We start from the raw sequence: 26,027 nt of genomic DNA on the forward strand, positions 1-26,027 counted from the left end.
CGACAGTTCGAGAGACGGAGGGAGTTCAGTCAGCAAGAGTGGCGTTACGAGGGGAGCAAGCGATCAGTGTTTTATCGCAGCGTCCATTCTAGACAGAGTTGTTCCAAACATGTGCGAGTGTCGTGGGTGGACCAAGCGGCACCGCCTGCGAAGTCGTTAAGAACGATATCGAAATGAACCAGGAGTCAATGAAAAGTTATGTGGTCCCTTTCGAGAGCACTATGAATGGTCATCCTCCCGGCCCTCGGACACTAACTGCCCGTAGCTTCCATGACGTAAGCTTGACAGCAGGCTCTGAAGGGCTGGCTTGAAATAATAAAAGAACAAATCAAGTCGTTAAAAGACAAACGGTTGTTGAGAGGGTGGGGAAAGATCGGCGATGCTCTCAAGTAAAGAAGTAAGCATATGATCTTCCCAATACGAAGTCTTTAGGCCGCAGTGTCAACCGTCGTCGGCACGTTCGTCTTACGCGGCTCGATAACCACGCTATTACCATGAAGGGAATACGTATCGTGAGATGTCTGGTTTCACCTGAATCCACAGGCACACTCGGGCCGGGATCAAAGTGGTGCAATCGTACAGTGTAAAATAAACATGACTACACTGCATGACGCCACTGTAAAAGCACGCCTGAAACGTTTTCAGCTTGGTCGCAACTGTAGCAACAGGCAATTTAAACGGTGTCTCTTCAATGTCTCTGCTTCTTGGGGCTTCGAAGTTGTAAGCAAAATTAAGCAGACTATGTAACATTTCGATTATTCCATACCGTATACATAAAGCAGCGCTTCAACATGAACACTCAACTTTTCTCGTGTACAAAAGGTTGACTTCATTGACAGCGTTTACCGTCCCGAAGCAACTCGAGCGTTATGAGAGACGCCGTAGTGGAGAACTCCGGGGTAATTTTGGCCACCTGTGATTATTTATCTCGCATCTGAATCTAAATACACGAGCGCCTTCGCATTATGTCCTGCTCGACATGCTGCCACAGTGGACACATTGGCCGGGGGTCGTTCACGCGATCTCGCGACCTCGTGCACAGCGAAAGAACGTCATAGCCGCCGAGCCACGGCGGCCGGCTGTTGTCGGTAAAATGTTGTCGGTACGAGCGGTCGCGTGGCAGCGGCATCGCACACGCGAGTTCACTCCCTCCAGCAGCAGGCTAGCGGCCAGAGCTACCCATCGCCTACCAGCGTTTCATTATCACAAACAGTCGGGTGTAATGAGAGTGCCTCTCTTGACCTCATCTTTTGACAGTGGAGAAACACCCCCCTCAGGTGACGCCGAGTCGTTCTGCCAGAGACGCCTCGGCTGATTGTATGCGCTACGTGTGTGACCTACACGTTTGTCTAGCTGCTCCTCTGTGCATTTGACGCGCTGTCGGAACCGCTTCCATGCGCATTGTGTGTGGAACGGTAGACGCAATGTTTACGTCATGGAAGTTGGCTACAGTGTAGTACTCAACAATACATGAGAATCTACTAGAGCAGTCGACAAGAAGATATGCTTAACACAAAGCAAGAGCAGAGGCAACGAGGCAAGCCAGAAGAGGCTATAGCCGGGCGTTCTCTCCACCGAGTAGGTGACGTAGGCGCACACGGCTTAAGAGTCTCTTCTCGCAGGCCCGCGCTTGTACTTGCTGGTCAACCATACGTCCACGACCGCGAGAGGAGAATAACAAATTACTTGCGGTGTTCGTTGAGCACGAGAAGTTACTTAAGCAGAACTCGCCAGCACGACTCGCGCTGCACTTGCTTGTACTGCGCGCCTTGTTCTGTCTACCAGTCTAGGCGGAAGTGTTCTTGACTCAAATAAAAGAACATGTGACTAAGCAACCTTGCGGAGCACAGGTGGCATGAATTGCTCTAAACACCGCAATAAACTCCGTACTTCCAACTTCACCTCAACTTGAACACTGAATTCTACAAATGCTTCGTCTTTTATGTCGCTAGATCCAACTAATCATAAAACTGCCCCTCATTTAGCAATAGTGTCACTGCTACAGCAAGGACGTATGGAAATATGAAAACTTAATTACTCTTCGAACACGCTGTCCCACTAATAAGCAGGGCACCCTTACAGGCCGTGCAGTAACTAATATCTTTGCTACACCCAGCGCTGGTGTTTTTGAAGCTCCAGTAACTGATGCCTACCCAGTATTCGTGTCTTTAAGCTGTGTTCCATGCGCTACTTATACAAGGTTCCCCATAAAAGAAAAAAAGCCGTTTTCATCCTCTCGTAATCCTTCGCTTTTTTTTTTACTAGTCTGTTAAAATGTTTACGGAAAAAAAGATAGCGTCTATAGAAAAACCAAAGAATAGCCGCTTAACCTTGCACTGCACGAAAAGTGCAACAAATATTCTAATTTCTTGGGAAGATTACTCAAACAGCCGATAATTAGGTATTATGGAAATTAGATTATTAGTGCCCGTAACTACGTAAAAAGCAATGCAAGGAATTAAACAGATTTCTAGGTCGGTTCAATTCTAATGCCCATATAACCATAGTCGGTCCCGACGGGGGATCTTTTCCTTTTAAACCCTTGGACATTGCAAATGTCTTCATTAATTTATGTGCAGACAAGTAAATCTATGACGATCCACTGACTCACACTTACCGTCAAGCGCCTTGTAACTTTCTTCATCCCGCGTTACCCGAAGATGTACATGCAGTCATTTGCAACCTAAAGAATACAGGACCTGATTTTGACGACTTCAGACTGTCCCTCAAAACATTGACAGCATGCTCGACGCCCGAAATATTTTCCTTCATAGTTATTCTTATGTTTAAATCAGGCATCTTCCCAAGAGTTTGAAGAGAGGCCAAAATGATCCCGATTTCCAAGAAAGGTGATAAGCGTCTAACCTTAAATTACAGCCATGTAACTATACTTTCGTTTTTTAGCAATGTAATCGAGAAACTAATAGTAGCGCCCTTATCATTATATTTGTCGAAATTTCATATTTTATCCTACAGTCAATTTGTGTTTAGGGAGGGATATTGAACTGAGCTGCCACTAATATTTTAAGAGATAAAATTAGGCAAGCAATTAACACTCGAAATTTTGCTGGTGCATTCACTATTGATATTTCAAAAGCGTTTCATTCACTTATTCACGATATATTTTTTGCTAAATTATAGACTTCATTAGTATAACTGGCCCATTTCTGGTGCCAATTCTTAACTATTTACGAGATAGATAGTATGGATACATAGTATCAATTTCTCACCCTTATTCTTACCCTAAACCAAATAGCAATAGTGTACCTCAAGGACGTATATTATTACCACTCCTATTTATAATATACAATTAGTGACCTCATCCAGTGCATAAAGTCATCCGAGTCTGTCCTATATGCAGACAATACTGCCATTGTTTCCTCTGACAAAAGCATTGACTTATTATTGTCTAAGCTCGGATACAATGCGGCCAATATTGTGACCGGGTGTAGACTTAATAGACTACAAATTACTACTAAAACTAGCTTCGTTAATCTAACTAAACCACCATCGTTAATCTTTCATTCAAGCACACTTTATCGTACTGGAAGCGTTGTGTTTCTTTACATCACATTTAATAGAACACCTAAAATTTGACAAGCATGTTTTTACTACAAGTAGAATACAGATTATGGTATTTTAATAATGCTATAACTTCGCAATTACTATTAACGTGAAAGCCCTCATCTCCCTTTACTACGCTTTCATTCACAAGTACATTAACTATTGCATATCGTCATGTGCGAACACGTATTGCGCGCATTTATTTACAGTGCAACATACCCAAAGTCAGGCAATTCGCATTATATCACACGTAGCAGCTAGACATCAAACGGATCTTCACTGCTCAGTCAGTTCCTTTTAATTACTATAACAGCCAGTTTCCTCACTCCTTGTTCTCCCGATTCGCTTCTAACAACAGCTACTCATTCGAAAATCTTTGAACTAATTGTGGCAAATTTACTACCAATTTTTCAGTCAAATTACTATGTGATTCCTTACCGTCTCATCCTAAAATGCCATCTGACCTTTACAGATTCAAATCTAACCTCCGCAAATTTCTCCGTCTAACCTCCGGCAATTGTTTTGTGTTCTTAATTATGTAAATATATTTGTGCGGGTTAGCTAGCGAGATCAACAATACGCTGTGTTTTTACAGTCATATAAGTTGCCGCATGCATTTGGGGTTTCTAGTTATACTACTATCGGGAAGTTCCCTCTACTTATCTGTTCTTTCCGTCTTTACTTCCGCTTTCCCTTCCCCTAGTGCAGGGTAGCAAACCGGAGGCTTCAACTCTGGTTAACCACCCTGCCTTTCTCTCATTTGCATCTCTCTCTCTCTCTCTCTCTCTCTAGGATCTCCATCTGTATGTATGCACAATGCACATTTGTAACCTTATTTTGCGCAATAAACTGAAACTGAACATCCACCCACTCACCTTCGCGTTTCTTTTTCTTTTTTATTACTTCTTTTTTATATGACTATCTTGAGGGGGCCACCTTGAATACATTTTCTGGAAGAACTGGAGACTTACCGGTGTTCCATGAAGTGTTTCATTTCTCTTTGTCCTAGAGGGAAAACTGGCGCTCCGACGTTATTGGGATGCCGGGACAGGGTGGCTTCGGGTTGGCATCATTCTCGGAAAGCCAGGGCACCTTGAGGGCGCGCCTGGATAGCACCATTCCGTCTGCCACAATAGTTCATTTTGATATAGAACTGCACGCCAAAAGCAGCTTTGACTTTAACATCACACAACAACGTGTTCTATTCGTTCATGAGGACTTGTGCTTAGATACAAAATTATATAAAACGTAAAAAGGTATAGGGAAGTTGCCAAAGTTGCAGGACAACCTACAAGGTACGCACTCGATTTGCGACAGTTTGTCGTCTGTTCTTGCTTTTCTTCGATTGGCTATATGTGCAGGTCAGTAAACTTCAATGAAATATGTAGGAGGTACGAGAACTTTTTATGAATATTTTATCTTATGAGCGCGTTATCTATGCAGCCATATCCACGTTTCGCTGACCCCAGCCAATACTAGCCAATAACTGAGAACAGGAGCCTCGCACACCCATACACTGCATTTACAGACATTTCCATGACGGCACAGCAACCGTTAGGAAACTCGCATTGACGATGGCGCGAGATTTCCCTTTGGGTAATATTGTAAGCAACTATATGGGTCCATCACTTCCAATTTTGCGTGCACTCGGTTTCCTCAAGAGAAGCAACCCCTTATGATGTTGTCTAACTAGAGAGAGAAACAGGGCGAGGGAGAGGTGAAAAGGAGCGTGCAACCTGGTTTGTTAGATTACAGGTGGGGATGGTATTACGCAAGTTGGCGTGAAAAGGCTGTATGAACACATTTCCGTTCCTGCGAACGTACAATGGAAGCGGGAGTAAGAGCAGCGCGAATAAAATGAGTCGATGTTACTGTAACAAATGTGTGGGAACGACAACAGAGCTTTCTTTTAAATAAGGAGCAGCGAGAATTTGTCCTACCATCAAGAGTATCGCGGTCCCACGCGTCCGACCAACAGCCACGCAAATTTATTATTAGTATTATTTCACGCTGTGTCTTGTGACTGACCTTGTGTGCTTGGCTCGGCAACAGTGAAACGAAATTTGTGTGCAATGGGTAAGCCAGAAACGAGCTCGGTGCTACGTTCTCCACTTGCAACCGTGGCTTCAGCGCAGCCGACGTATAGCCGTGAATCAAACGCTTGACTTCGTGCACGAGCTCTTGAGCAGCGCTGCACATGTGGCGTCCTTGAGTGTTTTTGTTAATCGTTTGTGAGTCAGCAGCCCAATACACCACGCACGCACGCGATGGCTTGTCTCTACAATTTCTATTCTCGCCGCACGTGTTGCTGTATAACGTTGCAATTCACGAAATCGGCTTTCAGTGGGCTTATAGGCTACGCTGTGCTGTACCACGTGTACGCGCAGTGTAATTGGTTTCACTCTCCCATTTTTCTCTTTGCGTTACGTCTTTCTCTAGTGTCGGGTCGCAAACCAAACGTGTGCCTGGTTGGCCTTACTGCTTTTCCATCGCTGCTGCGCTGTGCTTTACCGCGTGTACGTGCATTGTTACTGCTCTTTCTCTCTTTTTCTATCTCTCTCCCATTTCTCTCTTTCAGTTACCTCTTTCTCGAGTGTGAGGTCGCAAACCGAACGCATTTATGGTTGACCTCACTGCTTTTTCCGTCGCAATCACGATGTCATTGAATTTATGTGAGTGGTTCCAAACCTTGGAATTTAATTAGGTACTAGCACTTCGCGAGTTCGAATAATGATTTGTTTCTAATGTCCAGCTACTGCTGTCCACTTCTCATAAATATTTCCTAAAACAGATTCTTCGGAACAACACACGTATGCATGCAATGCATGGGCTCAGGAAAAATATGACTGAGACGTACAGGGTGTTTTATTTTATACGTTCTACAATTTTTAAAAATCACCCGTGACATGCACTGCAATTCTAATTCTCCAGCTAGATTATTCTGAGAGGCATATGTTAGTTGCACGAAAAGTGCACACAAATATTTGACAAATTAACAAAATTTTGGTAATTAACCTTTAACGCCACATGTTACAACTTACGAGTTGTATCCGGTGACCTTTTGTTTTTCTTAAGGGCGACTGGCCTATATGTGAACGCCTATGACTCGCCCAGGCCCTCCTCGTGCGTGCGCGAGCTCACCGCGGCTTCCCTCCCCCTCCCCTCGCTCTCTCTATCTTATCTCTGTATTCCCTCTTTCCCGTCCCCAAGAGTAGGGTAGCCAACCAGACGCATTTCTGGTTAAAATCCCTGCCTTGTCTCTTTATTTCCTCTTCCTCCAGTTCGAACGAATTCCGGGGATGGAACTTGTTTCGAGATATGCGTCCCCAAGGATTGCTACGAAATGCATCGATGTTCCAGTAACTTTTGAGCTCCAATGTATAAGATGGTATCTTGGTTAAAAAAGTAAGTGGAACAACAGGACATTTTTTACATGTTTGACTGCGCTTATCTCAAAACTGGCTGTAGTTTCAAAGTTCGTTCCAAGCGGATGTGCCTATTGTGATATCACTGGCTTCAATTCGTGTATTGCAATATGTGTGCTAGAGTAATTAGTTGTAAAGATATTTAGAAAAAGCTTGTTGACTAATCAATTATGCCTATTGATATTGAGTGTAAGTAATGTACACCTCTTCGAGTACTTCAGCTGAGCAAGTAGATTTGTACAAAATGCCACACGATTTCTTAAAGTACTGTTAACGCAATAACAAAATACCTGGCATACTAATTGCTGTGTATAGACCAGAATTTTGCAGCGCTTGTAAAGAGCAGTCATATTGTTCTGGAGACTGCGGGCGCATGCCGAACCAGCAAGAAAAATACCCCCCAGCATGTTCTTGACGCATGCGCGGATTGCATGGCCGCGCAGGCACCCAGAATATACTGTGTTGTATCCTTCTCGCTTGTTCGCCATGTTCTCGCAGTCTCCAGAAAAACATAACCGCTCCTTACAAGCGCTGCAAAATTCTGGAATAAAATTCTGGCTGAAAAAGCCCAAATGCAGATTTGAATACGAATACGAAAACGACTAAATTATAATGTTCCAGGGCCTTGTAAGGGAAGAAAAGTTTCTTTTTCAGCTTGGGTTGCCACGCGGCATAACGGCAGTGTGGAAATAAGTATGAACATGCAGGCCTGTTTCATAGAGATACTGCAACAGTGGCTTCTAAAATGCGTTCTCATAATCCATCTTTGGTAGTCCGTGATCGGCAGCAAGTCTCTCGTAGCTGTGCAACAGACATTCATCTAGGCTAAGCAGACACGAGGGAATTTGGGAGGAGTGTGTGTGTGCCCTGCATCAAGACGCCGATATCTTGAGACGGGTAAAAATGCGCTCGGGTGCGGATGGCAGACAGAGAAGAGAGAGGGAAAGAGAGACTCTTAAGTAAATGTGGAAAGTCTAGTATTGTACTACATGCACTTGCGATGATAAATGAAATGAATACACCCTGGACACACGACACATAACTCCAACACGACAAGCACGTAGCAGAACATACAGGATTAAGGTATCTCGGCCATACCAGTTGCCTGCAGAAAAGTTAAGAGCGCCTTCGTAGCTGGGTGTGCACATGTGGTACTGGCCCACAGTCCAAGTGCACCTATATCTTGAGGTGTGAGCCTTTATGTGTAATTACTGTGGTCATTAAAGAAAATGGATGGCAGACAATCCCAAGTCGCGAGAGGCCATCTTACGGTACCCTTGAAAATGAAAGTATATTACCAGAACATTCTACCAGCGCTAACCCATAGGGCTGCAACTTCGAAGATAACGAACCAGGTTTAGAGGAAGCTAAGGACTGCGCACCAAGCGTTAGAATGAAAAATGATAGGCGCAAGGAAAACGGTTCAAGAAGAGACCCAAACTGCATGGTGTAACCAATACTCGAGTTGAAGTTGAAAGTTAAAAAAAAAAGAACAGTCTGGCAGGCCATGTAATGCATACCGCAGTCTTGTAAGAGTAACATAATGACGCCAAGGTGAAGGAAACGCAGTCGATTATGGCAGAGGAAATGGCATTGTGACGCGATAAGGAAATTTACGGACAAATATTGGGCTTGATTGACGCAAGACGGGGGTTATTGGAGATGCCTGGGAAGGCCCACGTCTTGCAGCCGACATAAAACAGGATGATGACAACAAACAGTAAATATGCCCTGCTGTAATATCAAACCTGTCATAATGACGTGGCGGTTGGTTCGTAATTATCACTATGTACATGCCAAATGCGAATGCTCACCCTCGTTCGTGATACAGAGCCGTCTTGAAAGTATCCTCTCCGAGGATACGTCTTACTGTAAGAAGAACATAAACACCAAGCCTCCCCCCCCTTTTTTTTTTTTTTTTCGGTTCTGGGATACTTGGAAGGCTAGGTTATTTTGCGCACCATGCACTAATATTCGAGAGAAATGGAGTTGTGCGAGACTGACCACTCGAAACAGCATGCATGTCTTTTCGCTTTGCTGTCACTGAGACCACGAAGACTGACAACTACTGAATGTGTGCCACGCTGTTTATTCATAATATGAAGTCAGATGCCTGCAGGAGTGTGGTGGAAGTGATTCAGTAATGTTCGTGCCATAAGCCTTCGAGAAAATAAACATTGATTTGACTAAACCGCTGTGTCATCACAGGTAACGAAAAGCGCACATGAAGTCCGTTCCGAATACCACGAGATTAGAAGGAAATGCAGGGTGTAGCATTAGCGTGACAATCACGTCTTGCTCTGTGCGTTTGGACAAAGAAAACGGGGTTTTACCATATAAAGCGCGAAGAGACGCATTGATAAAGGTGCTGCTGACAGCCACTGACCATGGTATTTTTTCAGCCGCTAACCACGGTATGATATTTTATGTTCCTGTGTTAACACACCAGTCAGTAATACTAGTCGACCTGTAAATAATGCCCTTGAGCGGCCTTCAGGTCATATGATATACAGAGTGTACCAACTATCATGCGCCAAGATTTAAAAACCTGCAAATGTCGCTTAGCTATATAGAACCAAGGTAATGCTGGTTGCCGTCGCTTGGAGATACGCAAATTATTTTTCGCATTCCGCCTAATTACATAATTATTCTGAATTATTCAACTTCTCAAACATTTTTAGATGAAGAGTCCATGAGAAAAATGCAGAGCAACACGAAAAACCCCCGATACAGCTTTCTGTTGCTCATATACGTGCAAGTAAAAGTGTTTTTCCGAGCGTGAAAGAAGCCCGCGAATACGCGTAAGATTGCCGCACGAATATATATATATATATATATATATATATATATATATATATATATATATATATATATATATATATATATATATATATATATATATATATATATATTGTAACGACGTGGGATCGACGAGTATGCGTAGCAGCACCGCCAAGAAACGCACTTTATCAGTCGTCCAAGGGAACAACAACAACGTCTTCTTCGTTTCCCCCGCATCACCTAAAAACCCGCGCTACTTCAGCGTCGTCCCCACTGGCGCATACCCGCTGAATTATAGTTCTGCCAAATATAGTTGTGTCATTTGCTCCCCCTTTAGAAAAGATCATCGTCCCGATGATAGAGGCTTGGAAAGCAGCGGTAAAGAACTGCGCAGTCTTGGCAGTCCTCATAGTACGGCTTCATCCGCAGCACGTGAACGACCTCGGGTAAATGCCGTCGGCGCTTTGAACAGTGCGAGCTGTCTGGAACGACTTCGTAGTTGACGTCACTGATGCGTCGGAGAACTATGCAGGGCCCGAAGTATTTGCGTAGGAGCTTTTCAGAGAGCCCACGCTGTCGAATAGGTGTCCAGATCCACACTTTGTCGCCGATGTTGTATGTTACGGCTTTGTGCCGAAGATAGTAGCGTCTGGCGTCAATGTCCTGTCGTTCGCGGATTCGCAGACGCGCAAGCTGCCTAGCTGCCTCTGCTCGGTGTGTTATCTCTTCAGCACCCGTCTCGTTGTCGTCAAATTCATGAGGGAGCATTGTGTCTAATGTTGTTGTAACCTCACGGCCGTATACGAGACTGAAGGGCGTCTTGCGAGTGGTCTCTTGACGAGCCGTATTGTACGCGAAGGTGACATAAGGTAAAACCTCGTCCCAGTTCCTATGTTCTACATCTACGTACATGCTGATCATATCAGCCAATGTCCTATTGAGTCGTTCTGTCAGTCCGTTCGTTTGAGGGTGATACGCTGTTGTTTTCCGGTGGGCGGTACCACTTAGACGTAGAACGATATCTAAAAACTGGGCCATGAACGCAGTACCTCTGTCCGTGACGACTACTGCGGGAGCGCCATGCCTTAAAACGATGGATTCCAGAAAAAATCGTGCCGCTTCATCTGCTGTTGCCCGTTGCAGGGCACTTGTCTCGGCGTATCTAGTGAGATAATCCGTGGCAACGATTATCCACCTATTACCAGTAGTAGACGTTGGGAAGGGGCCCAGAAAGTCCATGCCTACTTGTGCAAATGGTGTGGCCGGTACGTCAACAGGGTGCAGTAAGCCGGCTGGTTTGACGGATGGCGGTTTACGACGTTGGCAATCCAGACATGTCTGAACGTAACGTTTAACGACCGCAGTAAGTCTCGGCCAGTAGTAATTCTGCCGAATCCGTGCCAATGTGCGAGTATAGCCCAAGTGCCCAGCAGTCGGCTCGTTGTGGCAGGCGTGTAAGATTTCACGTCGAAGCGGTGATGGGACAACAAGTAAGTAGTTGCTGCGGCTAGGCGAGAAGTTCTTCTTGTAAAGGACGTTGCGACGCAAGCAGTATGATGCCACCCCTCTTGCGAAGAGCCTCGGCACGCTGTTGGTTCGTCCTTCGAGGTAATCAATAAGCGGCAGCAATTCCATGTCATCCCGTTGCTGGCGTGAAAGATCGGCAGTATCCACGAGTCCCAGAAAAATTGTGTCGTCATCGTCTTGTGCTGCCGGCTCAACAGGAGACCGAGAAAGGCAGTCGGCGTCTGCATGCCGTTTTCCCGACTTGTATGTAACAGCAAAGTCGAACTCTTGGAGTCGAAGACTCCAGCGTGCGAGCCGGCCGGAAGGATCTTTCAAATTAATGAGCCAGCAGAGGGAATGGTGGTCACTAACGACAGTGAAAGACCGACCATACAAATACGGTCGAAATTTCAGAACTGCCCATACCATTGCGAGGCATTCTTTTTCAGTGGTGGAGTAGTTAGCTTCGGCTCGGGATAGTGTCCTACTGGCGTAAGCAATCACTTTTTTGCTGTCGTCCTGCCATTGTACTAGCACCGCCCCTAGACCGACATTACTAGCGTCTGTATGCAATATCGTCGGGGCTTCCTCATCGAAGTGTGCTAATACGGGAGGCGATTGCATGCGTTGCCGGAGCTCGTGAAATGCCCGCTGCTGGTCTTCGCCCCAAGTAAAAGGCATATCTTCTCGGGTGAGCTGTGTTAATGGCCATGTTATTTGTAGGAGGCAAATGATTTCTCGAGGTTTCTTGCAGGGGACTGGACTCGGGCGCTAAGCCTAGCAGGCGACGACTGAAGCGGTGGACCGGTGTTTCGATGCGCGATGGTGATTCCGGGCTCGATCGTCGGCTCCGCGAAGGGGTGCCAAGCATGAAGAATACCCCGCACCTCCACCAGTGTAACGACGTGGGATCGACGAGTATGCGTAGCAGCACCGCCAAGAAACGCACTTTATCAGTCGTCCAAGGGAACAACAACAACGTCTTCTTCGTTTCCCCCGCATCACCTAAAAACCCGCGCTACTTCAGCGTCGTCCCCACTGGCGCATACCCGCTGAATTATAGTTCTGCCAAATATAGTTGTGTCAATATATATATATATATATATATATATATATATATATATATATATATATATATATATATATATATATATATATATATATATATATATATATATAAGCAATGGAAAGGCAGGGGCGGTGAACCACAACATATCTCCGATTGGCTACCCTGTTCTGGGGCAGGGTAAAGGTGGCATGAAAGAGGAGGGGAAATAGAAGGAACAGTACAGAACTGTCTGTGTGGGCGCTATCACACAGTTTGTGAAGGCCTATTCGGTAAACCTCATGCAATAAAAGACTTAGCGGTCTACCTTCTACAGACTTTGCAGACTAAACCATTCATACTTCGTATAGATTCTTATGAGGAACGAAGTAAACGATGCTCGAGCTTCTGAACTTTGCCCAACAGACTGGTATCATCCTCCGTGTTTAGAGGACAAGCACCGATCAAGAGCTCACTTTATATATGTATAGCTTGAAACGCTTTCCCCTGCATCCGCTTTCTGGCCAAAGAGCCATCCTTCTCCGAGAACGTTTCATTAGTTAATTCATCTTCACCTGTACTGAATGTTTGACCAAGCACACAGAAAACTAGTTACGGCTGGCTGTAAAGCTGTTCGTAATAAACTTTCTGCCGATATCCTGTAGACTACAGAAACTAATCGGTAACGGATAAACACGTCCAGGTCGGTAAAATAACTTTTGCACGCTTGCGCTTTGGGGTAACCTTAATGCCGTTTGTCTTAACTAAACTAAGTTGAAGCGCGACGTACGCTACTCCCGCAGTCTGAGTCGCGTTGTGGAAAGTAAGATCCGCAGACGGCACGCGTGACAAGCGATTAGCCGCAGCCAACACCGCACCGAGAGACATCGGCCGCCAGGTTAAGGGATCCCGGTCGGCGGCGCGGCGCACGGGGCAGCAGTCTAGGCCGCAGTGACTGCGCACACGTCGTGAGCGGCGCCGTTGCCTCCGCACGTGAAACCCGCCAAATGGTTAACGAGAATGGTGCCCGAGGCCGCCGGCTTTCCCTGAATCGAGTAGCCGATGCGCGTTCGTTGCACTCGCGGCTTGGCGCGCCGGCGGTGCGAGGCCGTGAAGCGCACACGAGCGAGCGAGCGCCCCTCGCTGGCCAGACGGCGAGGAGACGGGCGTCCCCGCCTCGTTTCGCGCACAGAGAGAGAGCGTTACACGCGTGTGATGCAAGTGAGCAGGCACATGGATTACGCGTGAAATGTTTCTCCCAATTTTTTTTTCCAACTGTTTATTCGTTAATTTCTTTTTTTTTCAACCCTGACAAACACACACACAGATACTCTCTTTCTCTCTCATATGGCCTTTAGTTGCAGACACCCGTCTGGCTGAGGTCTTTGTCGCTTTCCTCTCTCCCACCCGCCCTCGTCCTTTTCTTTTTAAGTTGTTCTCTTGTTTTCTTGCGCATTCGTTTCCCCGCCGCTCCGCTCATTCAAGGACGACGAGTGTCGGCGCGCCGAGACGAGGGAGGCGGCAACGGCGGTGTAGCGGCGCGCGTGTAAACGCAGGCAGACGCGCACAATGCGCGCGCACGGCGAATCGCGCACGTGGCGGCGACCGGACGCGCTCACGGGACCGCAGGGGTGGACGCGCGCGCAGCGCCGGGCAAGGTCGCGAGCTCGGCAGACGCGGTGCGCGCGTTCGCAGTCAATCACCTCCGGAGATATCGCTTTCACGTTGACTGCCAGAGGAAGCGGATGTGACGTAAGGAATTGCAACATCCCATCAGCGTTACTTTCCCGCCGCGCAACAGACAGCATTCCCGTTGCCGTAGTGAGGCGAGGCGCGAAATATTACGCCTCAAAAATGTAAAAATTTTTTCACGATGGTCATCGATAGGAAAGACCGGTCTTGGCTTCGCCGCAGCCAGGGTCCACACTGATATAAAGGTTCTAGCTCTAGGCACAGATTTTGTTAAAATATTTTCCCTGGCGCATCCCCCCCCCCCCCTCCCCGGCACCCTTTATTTGCGTTGCACACCCCCGAGCAGTCTTCAATGCTGAGATCATCGACCTGGGGCTACTTGGGGCTGGGGATGATAAAAAGAACACGAAGGAAATAATGCTAAGTGCGATCACAGCAATGTGGCCAGAACGTGTCCTTGTTCTGGCCAGAACGTATTCTACAGCATACGCCCAAGCGTCCATTTGAGGTGGACAACATGGGTACAGGTGGGGTCTCATAAGGCAAGTGAACATACTGTATTTATGAAGACACAGTTGATGAACAGAGGGCCATACTAATGAAAACTAGAGAGTTGTTTACCTGGTGACACGTTTACTACGATATTCCAGATAAAAAAAACGATCAGAAATAAAATGATACGCTGCTCATTGTCAGGGCCCATGACGTCTTATCGTCCACTGGGGGATATATTTTAAAACTTACTAATTACCCGCGCCTAGAGCCCCAGTATTGTGTCATGTCATGCTGCAGTTTTATCGCTTCGTGATCTGGTAGCTTGCCGCCACAAAGCGATATTTTGTAACGTCTCAGCTGAACACGCTTCTACACCTCATCGTACAGTAGCAGAAATGCAGTCGTAACAGCTGACAACATTCAGGTTTAAGAGTCGCGCACCTACGGACAATATGAAAGAAAGTCCACTCAGGATAGGCGCTAAATCACACACTAGCCCAGTAGTTCATTCCTTTATGAATTCTCTTTGGTGACTGAAATGCATAAAAAAGACGGCTAGATACCGATAGCGAGATGCAGTGAGTGCACATAGGGAGAAACACAGCTGTCCGATTCGCGATTGTGGTACTCACGGAAGTAGGAAGCATTGATTATTTTGTGGAAACCAGTCTTGTCTTGACAACGCTAAGCGTTCTGAGGCAGACTTGCATCGACCCGGTTTCACTGCATGTGGCTGAGTATTTGAGTTCAGGGTCGCGGCTTAATTGTGTTGTCTTACAGCAAGGGACATCCATGCGAACTGACTTTAGCAAGTACTGGTATATCTCAACAATAATTCAGTGCAGTTGATAGTCTCATTGGAAACCGAGGCATCCATGCGACCTGATTTTAGCAAGTAATGGTAAATCTCAGCAATTATTTATCGCAGTTGATAGTCTCATCGGACACCGGGTGAACTTGTTCGAGTGGTATAGCGCTCTGCCTCTGTATGCTGCGATGAACTGTTCATCCCGACGCATGTTTATCCCCGCAAGTTAAGTGGGTACGCTCGGGCGGAGTGACTGCAGGCCTGCCTGCGCAAGGCTAGATCCGCCCGCAGCTATCCACCATCTTCCTCTCCTCCTCAATCATCCGTCAAAGTTGCACCAGCTCACTGCGTGAAATTGCATGTGAATGGCCGAACGCGTGCATAAATTTTAGAAATCTACCAAAAAGACCGGGGTGTGTCGATAGGACATGTCCAGGAAAACTGCTATTTTGACGCAGATTTCAGGAGAACTGGGCGTTGCTTTAACTTGCTTTTCTTCCTTGGGGAAAGTTGGGTGTATTTGCAGTGCATTATTCTTATAGAGGCAACTTGAACAAGTTCGGAGCAAGGACGAAAATGAAGACAGATGAGGATCTGTATCTGTTGCTCGTCTTTCTCCATACTTTCTATAACTTTCAAATAAGTTCTCAGGCCATTCGCAAGGCCAAGGAAGCTTAAAACGTGGAAAAAAATGCTATTTACCTAGCCGTATGGCAACAGAAAGAGCTATGTCAATGTGGATGGCAATCGGGATTACTTGTCCAAGGTTACAACACTTGGGGTGATCGAATAATGTGACCTCGTGCCGCTAGGTGCCTATAGCTAGCTCAGATGGTAGAGCAATTGCTCTGGAAATGCGTTGGCCTCGGGTTCAGTCGCCTTGATTCTGACGAATTTTTCTTCAGCATGTTACGTTTGCCTCTTGTAGACGCTGAAGTGGGTCCCTTTGTAACGGTCTGCTAAAGCCAGGCGCATGGAGTTTTTCATTTCTTTCGCGTCGTCCCAAATTCACCTTATAAGAAGTGTCAAGTCGCTGAACTGCACTTGCTACAATCGCTGACGGATTCTGGCACAGATTAGTTTTCCTGCCAAATTATTTCTGCGAATTTGTGGCTTCAAATTTTCTCTATTAACACCATCGACCCCCATGGGCGGTTCAAGCTTCGCGCCCTACACGATGCTTCTTAGTATAAACCGCACGTGCTTGTGTTCTGCAGCCGCTATAAGAAAGCGCTGAAGGTGTCGCAAGTTCCTACATTTCCTAGGAGCATGGATGATACCAGTTCATAATAGGACTACTTGTAGATCACGCTTACATTAATTGTTTTCCACAGCATCTTTACCTTGACAAAGCAGAATCTAGGAAGGACATTGCTATATCACTTCAAAGTTCGTCATTTAGTTCTGACACGAGCTCTTTTTTTTTTCTGTTCTTTAAAACTAGTTCTCCTTCTTAGTCAATATTGAAGGCTGTTTTAAGTGAACTTGTCGTGAGGAGCGAGGTAATATTTATAGCTGTATAGGCTCTCCAAAGAGAACTATGCGACAGCTGGACAAAGGCGCTTAGCTTTGTAGTGAAGCCGCGGACAACTCCGTGTGAAAAGGCATTTCGTTCTAATATATGAATACTCAAGCTAACGTAATCACGCGTGGTTTTTCCATCTGCTGTCACAAGGGTTTAGGTGATCCTGCACATTATATCATTTCGGGGGCACCGGCTTGCATAACTGGATGAGGCAGAAGGAAAGAAGCAAGGAAATATAGGTAAGTGAACCAGATACGCGTTCAGTTTTCTACAATATGCAGGGGTAGGATAGTTAAGGGTTGAAAGGAAAGAGAGGGAAGGAGGAAGGTACTGTAAATTCGCACACGTGCGGTTGCCAATGACATCATGCATACAATTGCCAGTGACATCAGGCCAGCCGATTTCATAAGCCGTCATGAAACATACAAGCCCGTGCCGCTTTCCATAGGCCCGAGACGCGTGGAGCCATGGTCCAAGGATCTTTGTCTCTGAAAACGGTCTATTGTCTAATCGGTTTAGCACACTCAGAAGGACGTCGCGTTCGGTGTCATAATGATCACAAGAACACAGCACGTGTTTGATTGTCTCTTCACAGTTGCACGAGTCACAGATCGGCGTGTCTGACATGCCAATAAGGAATGAGTAGGTTTTCGTAAAAGCTGCCCCTACACAGTGAAGTTGCATCACGGTGGGAGAAGTGCGGTGGAATCTGCAGTTTCAATGTAGGACCAAGCCTGTGGAGACAGTATGGGAGGAGGAGGAGGAGGAGTGTTGCTTGCCGCAGGTGCTCCTAGCCTTGCAAAGTTGCCGGCAATTGTTCCGCCTTAACGCCACCTATAAACCGCGATATGGTATGAAGCACGTTGCGCGTTTTCCGAACCACGACGACCCATACGGTTCACCATTCACATCCCAACTTTGTATCAACGAGGAACTTTTTGGATGAGCCGAAGCACCTCTCTCCTAAATATCCAATGTTCTCGCGGCAACGAAATGCGACTTGCATATGAGTGTGGCCCCGTCTTGCGCTTGAGCCCATCTATTAATTTCTTGCGTTCTGCTTCAAATTCAGGACACTTTAGTATATAATGTTCAATGTCGCCAAGAGCTTGACAATGCACACATGAAGATGATGAGCCTGGAGTTTGCGCTGACCCTATGCGGACGCGATAAAGGAGAACTAGCGGTATCAGTTCTGTTGGGGCCTCTAGTCACACATGGTTGACGTGGTGGAGGCCACAAAGAACGGAAGTGGCTTAAGATGGCCTTCTGCGTGTCTCCTTTTGCGTACTTGGGAGCCTTCTTCGTGGGCTTGAATTATAGCGCTTTGCGCGCCTGCCTTTCAGCGGCATCGTTGCATGCTACGGCGATGTGGGAAGGTGCCCACTGGAACACGACGGTAAATCCGACTTTCTGTAATTCTTTAACAGCATGTAATCCCCACTTAATGCACCTGCCGAGGGGAAAGCCGCGCAGTCACAGTTGCAGCGCAGCCTTGCTGTCTGAAAAGGAGACACAGGCTGAGGCAGATAGTTATTCAATTTCCGCAAGGCAGCTGGAATGGCGAGACTTTCACACGCCGTAGAAGACCCGGCGGGGTCACGTCTGGCAGCCCATAAGACCTTGAGAGTCGGTATCATGTAAGCTGCTCCACTCGCTACATTCTCTTTGTCAACAGAGTCGTCGGTGTACAACTGCAGGTAGCTGTCATACATTGTCTAGGTGTTCTGCCACCAAAGATTTTGCCTCTGCTACAGGCGTAAGTGGCTTGGTTCGAATATGCGGAATTGTAAATTTACATTCCACACTCTCACATGACCACGGTGGTTTCTGACGGTCTATTTGTAATTTGCAGGCCAAGTACACGAAGTGTCTGGAGTGGCACACAGACGCGAGATTCTGCCCGTCTCCTATGTCTCTGGAGAAGCGATCTTCCTACGCGAGTCTTACTGAGGTGGCACAGTTGACAGAGCAGACGTTGAGATGCAAGAAGGCGGAGAGAGGACGACTGCGACTCGTGCAAAACCTAGTCGCTAGCCGCTGTCTTTGGCACACCGAGAGCTGCTCTTGAGACAACCGGGGCGTTCCACGAAGTTTGCGTGTTGGTGTGAGCAGGCAAACGGAGAACCCCCGCAGCATCTTCTTTACAAGGGGCATGAGAAAATGTATGGGGAACTGTCCGCGATTTTTGTCATTCCGGCCTTCCAAGCCCCAATCAAGTTCAAAGTGTGCCACATTACGATCTCTGTGGTGACAGAAGTCGCCGCCCTACGATCTGTTGTTAACTGCATCGTGCAAGCACAACCACGATTTGTGCGACACCAAGGCAGGCCCTTCAGAGTCTGCAGTCAGCTTTACAACGCAAGACTCGCCAACAACTGGTGTTCGAGACAAGAGAAGTTCTCAATCACGCCCTCACGACGAGAGATGACAGCTTCCAATGGCTACCGGTGCACTGTGGCATTGTCGGTAACAACCTTGCCCATGATGGCGCCTGGTCAGCATGCATAACTGGGGCCGTATTGAGGTACCATCGGCCTCTGAACATGGGCGCCGTGACGTCGCACGTGTGTATGCAAACGGGGTTTTCGTAAACGAACTGCGCTTACAACTTCTGATGGTTGGTTACGATCCCTGCAAAGCGCCACACATTACTAATCGGCATCATATATAGTTGCTGCAGGTAACGCGGGGTCAAAGCCGGCCGCAATTTAAGCGGGAGAGCCGGCGAAAGAAATCTCCGGCCCTTAAGTTGAATGGCGCGACGCGGTTCTTATCACAACCGACAAACGAACTAGCGTGCTATAGCAGGGTATCGGTATCTTCGGTCTGTTAATGAGCTCTTTATGGGTCTTAGTGGTCTCTATATGCATGGTCGCTTACTATGTGACCGCTTATCTCTTGTCGTGGCCGGCTGATTGCCACCCCACAGAGCGGCCTGTCGGCCACAGCTTGAAGCTGCGATGCCGTTTGTGCCCACTCCGTGGGGCACCGGAAACTCGCTGTCGGGTTCAGAGGACAGGCCGCCATATTATCGCCGGTTCCGGCCTGCCTGTCCCGTCCGTGCTGTGAAACATGCACTGGTGACTGTGCGACGTTTCCAGTCTCACATTGTTCGCGCTGAGTCGGGCACGTTCCGATATGCAAAAGAAAGGGTAAAAATTTCCATAGTCCATCTATTATGGACTCCGGGAAGCGGCGATGACACTTGATGCAGATAGTAAGGATTTCCTACCGCATGTTGTTTGGGGCAGGGTAAAAAAGTTCAGTGCTGAAATTCCTAAAAAGCTTCTTCCGCTCAAGTTGCTCGTATAAGCAGATCTCAAAATGGCAAACACTTCTTACGCACGAAAAGCGTTGTAAATGCAAATTCACAAAGTATAGTTGTTCGAAAGGAGATGTTTGCTACTGGTCGGCAACCTCCGGTAATCACGTATCTCTGGCATCGCGATTTCCTGACATCCCGATCTGGTGTCTTCTATTACGAACAGTTCTAGCGTAAGAACTTCTTTTAATGAATACGGCCCCAGCATTGTAGTATAGTAGATTAAAGAAAAACGCACACGGTTTTGTAAACCAATCGGCTCATGCTTTTCCATAATAGAGCGGCCAATTTAGGCTCCACGTAAATAAACTCAACGAAGAGTTGTGGTCTTTCTTTCCGCGCTGTCCAAGTTGCATTATACCAATTTATCCTCTTCAGACACAACGAAATTACAGTGACACAACATCTTTTAAAGTCAGTTCTTACTGTCAAGCTTTCTGTTACGATTGACAAAAAGTACTTGTCTGCAAAGATTGCACGGGCACGTTTTCACATCAGCACCTCCTCGCATCAGCACCTCCATCCATGTGAATGGAGGTTCAATGATATAGATATATTATAGAGACAAAAGCCCCTTTTGTTTTCTTAACACCTAGATACAGGTGTAACATCGCATGGTGGTTCCTCGCGTTCAATTTTAATCACGGATTGCCACGTCATCTGGTGGCGCTCGAAAAGTACAACAAATTTCTTTTTTCGTCGTCGGTAACGATGTGGCTGTAAGTCTCACACAAAATATTAATTTTCTCGAGAACTGGCAAAACAAAATTATAACATGCTTGACATAACAAATATTTTAGCTTATTATTCCCGCTTTAACTATGAAAATAATGAAAGCCGTTGCCTGCGGGGGTGAGCACAGGGCCGGAATATGCTGCAGAAACGTGTTATACTTTCACTCTCAATACCCTGCTTTCACTATTCAGTGCACACTTTTGCACTGAAAATAACTACAAGGTCCTGGCAAACGTCGTCCTTGCTATTGAATCAGCTGCTGCTCTGCAGTGTCTAGAGAATATTGCGCGCTGCAAATGCTCGTTGGTTTCGATCCCCTCGTCCATGCAGGTGTCCGGTTTCGAGTCCGCTTTCTGCATTTCTTTATCTACTCATTATCAGCCACAGACGACCCTCTCCTCGTCACCTGGTCTCCGTGCAAACAGGGAGACGTCCTTGATGGCGGCAGCTACGTTTGCTCGCTCCATTTTATGCCCTCGCGCTTGCTCCTGCTGCCTTTCCAAGCTTCTTTTTGTCACCCATACGTGAATACGTTCGGCAAGCCGTTGGCGCCCAACTCTTTCACTCGATGAACGTGCGCGGTCTTCGAGTCGCAGGATGCAGCGTACGCGCGCAACACCGGACACTTCTCGGGGACTAGGTGCGGTCGTCAGCAACACTCGAAGCGCAGAGTCAACACGCGTATACCTTGATATCGGTTTGAAGCATCACAAGTACCGAACGTCACGCCCACGGAGATTTATGTGCGCGTAACAGATGGCTCGAGTTACACAGCGCACAGCTGCAAACTGTGGCGCGCTACGTCCGACGCCGCGCAGACAGGCAAAGAAGGGAAACAGGGCCGCGAATCCCACAGCGACTCAATATTGCCATCAGTCTGCTTTGACCAGTGAGTGCCCCGGGCTGCTTGTATTGCAAAGTGTCGGCCTCACTGTTTCATCTATATATTTTTTCGTAGTATGCAGGCTAATGGTTAGGCGTTCGTAGTCTGTTCGATCAATCTCGCTATTGCACGATTAATATTTCGATCGCAAGTAATGACTTCAGTCGCTGTGTCGATTGTACATCCACGAGCGAAATGATCAAGTCGTGCCTTCTCAAAATTTTATTCGGTTGACTGGCTTTGGCCTCTGAGTTGTAAGAAGCATTGTGGAGATGCCTTCAGTGTGGAAGCTCCTTCTCCCTCCCAATCCCTATCTCCCTCTCTCTGTCCCTCTCCCTCTCCTCCTCTCCCTCTCTCCCTCTCTCGAATGCGGTTATGTTCGTCCACTGGCAACACGGTAACAAAGCGTAATGAGAATGGGAACTTTGAGGCGCGAGGCAAGTGGTAGGTGTGCAGCCGCTATGGATGAGCCGACAGTAAACATAATAATGCGAAACGCGTAGTTGTTTTATTTCTCAGGTTTTATGCATGCAAGTCAAAACAACCGTTTAATAAATGATGCGATCGACAAGGCCTGTCGCTTGTTCAGGTTAAGGTTTTTAATCGACGTACAGCTCATTAAGGATTGCGTGCAGGGAAAACATGCGATCAGCCCATTAACGTTGCGTGAGTGCATCGAACTAACTTAACCCTGCGGTCACGCCGAAATCTCGCTTATCGAAAGTCACTGTTGTCAACATGTGCGTGCGTGAAAACAGTTTGTAACATTTAAAAACGTCGGCGACCATGGCTCTCGTCTTGCACCCCAATTTCACAATAAAGAAAGAAAATAATAAAGAAATAATATAAAAGCACCCAGATCTAAGGCAATGTTGGAATTTAAAAGATGCGTAGCTTGTCTGAGTTAGCGACGTAGCCGCAGCAGCGGATGACAGGAGGACAGCCTCGTCGACAGCTGTCCACGTGACGAGGGCGAAGGCGATGAACTGTGCTTGTTGAGGAAAGATTGTTGATGAGAGGTGTATGGGGGCACAAGAAAGTACGTGACATATCTAAATACATTTAATGCTTCATTATCTTAGCGTCACAGCGGCATATCCATGCTGGGCAATTGACCATGAATGGGCACGTACATAGTTGCACATACTCCCAACTAGTGGCCCAAGTTTTGTGTATATATACGTCCGAGGAAGAGGTAACGAAAGCTTCGCTTTTACAGTACCGGTGATCACAGAGTGTCCTTTAATTCCTGTAGGTACAGGCTGCAAAGCTAGATGGAAATGCGACCAGACGTCGCCGACAATTAAAACTTTGAGAATTGTTGTTATTGTCGTCCAGCGAAGCTGTTTGCACAGCCTTCTAGGCCTTTATCAACTTGTCTTTCTCTCTTGTTGCTTTTATCTGGTCTTCGTCCAAAGCAGCGTGTTTCGAAGACCATTATGAAGCTGCGTACAAAATCAGAGCAGTTTCTTGGAAAATACGGTTTCTGTATACTGGCCAGTCGTTCTCGAAAATCTGACATTTCTCACTACGTGTGCCTGGGTCCTCATCGTTAAAAAAAAAAAGGGTTTTGCAAGACGTAGTAAATATAAGAAAGCTAACTCGTCTGTTAAATCTTGTCTATACTTTAGCAACTTTATAATAACCATCCATGTAGCAGGCATACGCAAGGGCAAAATGGTCGCGGTCGTAAAAGGCAAGAAGCGAGAAAGATACACACAGAGAGAGAGTCGGTTGCTGAAGCCAGTCGATTTCAGAAATTGTGGCAATGCGCACGCTGCTTTATGAGCCTCCGAAAAATCAGGTCATGGTCCAAGAATTTTTGCCTTTGATTGTGTAGAAGTTAAGAGGTTTTACACAGGTCGAAGGAGGTCTGGCTCGACATCATAAGAAGGACACAAATCCGAGGACACCGTAGCGCTTCTTATTAGTTGTGAACGCGAAAGCCTTAAGAGGAAGCTTTAGCTTGGGCCCTACTACGATGCGCCTATACACATACACGTAAAACGCAGATGTGCTTTTCTGAGATAACAACGACTGGGCGGATTTTAACGAACTTTATTGCATTTGAAAGATAATGTTTACTTCTAGTGACTGCTGGAAGCAGAATTTTCATTTATGGCCCGAATTGCTAAGCTTGAAAAAAATATGGAAGCACGAAGTTTACAAATTCGTAGCTTCGCACTAAGAACAGATATCGCGATTCTGCATACTGCATACATTACAACATCCAAAGCGGACAAATTTTATTTATCAATTTACATCTTACGTGAATTTGTTACATTGTTTGAGAGAGTTTTGCAAACATCTTACTCACATATTAGTGGTCTATGTGAGAGCCATACGTAAAACATCAAATTTCTTCGTTTTAGATGTACTATTAGGCACAACTTACAGAACTGTTATGTCTTATTTCATTGCTGGGAGGCTTGCAAACTTCATAGTTTCGTTTTCTGAAAATGTGCGATTTTCAACAATCTTTCTTAAAGATTGACGGCATACATAAATATTTCGCTACCAACAGGCTTCAACTTTTTGTGAATGCTACAAACCTCAGCATATTTGGTGCAGTGGTTGCCGAAAAAAACGATTTCTCCTCTTTCCTGTATTTACGTACATAGGAGCCCCTCGAGTTAAAGCTTCCTTTTACTGCGAAATTGAACGCCAATGAGCGGTTTTTATAGTTATGAACTCCTTGCAGGCACGCGAGCGCGTTGAGATGCTTGGCACGTTTCACTTGGCCTTACCGAGGAGTACGTAGAACGCAGGCGACGGAGCAGCCTGCGCGATCAAGGAACGAAAAGGATAACACAAGCAGCCTTGAGAATAGCGTCTGCGCGCGGCGTCGCATCGCCGTTTCTGCTCCGTCGACGTGCGCTGGTGACGTGGCGTCGTGGCGACGTCACGTCACCACCCTCACCCTACCCTCACGCAACGCCTGGCGCGACAATGTGGAAGCAGCTGTTCCGATTCGCCCGCTCGGCTCCGTCGAGGCGCGCTTGTGACGTGCGCCGCAACCAATGAGAATTTCAGGTGCCGTTTCGGTGCTACAGACACCGCCGACTTGTCGCTCAATGGGCCATTTGATGCTTTCGCATAAAAAAATGTATGATATGTCCGATTATCTCTTCGAAGGAGCACGAGCGGCACATGAGTATGTCGTGAAACGGGGGAATGAGTAACCTTACGCAGAGGCCACTTCTAGGTCGAAGTTACACGGTAAACTTCACTTGCGGGCGGACTTTATCCTTCGCTGAAGCTTCAACTGCCTCTACATATGACCATTTCGCAGCAAGGGATTATTTGTCATACATTGTTATAGGCTGTTGGTTAGTATGACTGTCGTGGGTGCATTGTTGCCTAATGATTATTGTGTACCGGGTCTTGTAGATCCACTTGGAATGAATTCGCAGGATGACGCCATTTACGAGATATTAATTCCCGAACTTTGCGGAAATACCTTGGCTTTCCAGTTATTTTCGTGCTTCAGTGAATAAAACAACGTTTTGTTAAAAAAAAAAAAAAGTGTAAGTGGAACGGCATTGCATTTTTACCGCAAGTGTGACGTCGCAATCTCGTAAATTGTGTCATCCATGCAATTCCTTTCAAGATGATATGTCTTGCAGTCTCACCGGCTAGCATTGGTAAATTGCAATACTTGCCATAATGTAATTAGTCAGAAACCTAAATAGCGATATCTTTAATTAGTCGACTGCGTTTTTCAATCTTTTGTGCAAGTAATGTCCGCCTCTTTGAGGGGACCAGCTCATGAACTAGAATTGTGCTATCAGCCACAGGCAATTAGTAAATATTTCTGAAAGTGTTCGCTGAAACACCCTGTACAATCTCATTATGATATATTCTTAGATTTTAGATCATTCGTACTATGAGAACGTTCAAATTAAATGCCTCACATTGCTTGAGATCTGCAAACTTATTTTCTGACATTGTCTTGGAGGGTCCTCGCATTTATTTAGTATTACCAGCGCGGCAAACTGCCAGAAATATACGAACACAAAGGGCCTATCTCAAATCTTCACTGTCCTAAGACGGAACACCCTTGTTCGAAAAAAAAAGAACAAGAACGAAAAATAAAGAAAGATGTATTCGTGGTGTGGTGCAGCTTAAACGGCTGGTTATGGTTACCCAGGTAGTTGCCACGCCTCGATGAGGCCAGTTGTGGCGCCGAGAATCAGAGCTGAGCCCATAAATTTAGCCTCTACCCAGTGTCCACTTAGCCTGC

General features: G+C 46.4%; 1 long non-coding RNA gene across 4 annotated transcripts in view; it reads right to left on the reverse strand.

Annotated features, from left to right (window-relative positions):
• The window catches only part of LOC126531436 (uncharacterized), a 90,796-nt gene that overhangs the window by 16,618 nt on the left and 48,151 nt on the right, over positions 1–26,027 (reverse strand). For all 4 annotated transcript variants that reach the window (XR_008612675.2, XR_008612677.2, XR_008612676.2 and 1 more), the window contains exon 3: positions 4,536–4,688. This is a non-coding gene — a long non-coding RNA (uncharacterized lncRNA). The remainder of the gene's footprint in view (positions 1–4,535; positions 4,689–26,027) is intronic.

Source organism: Dermacentor andersoni, chromosome 5, assembly GCF_023375885.2.
Source record: "Dermacentor andersoni chromosome 5, qqDerAnde1_hic_scaffold, whole genome shotgun sequence".
Classification (NCBI taxonomy): domain Eukaryota; kingdom Metazoa; phylum Arthropoda; class Arachnida; order Ixodida; family Ixodidae; genus Dermacentor; species Dermacentor andersoni.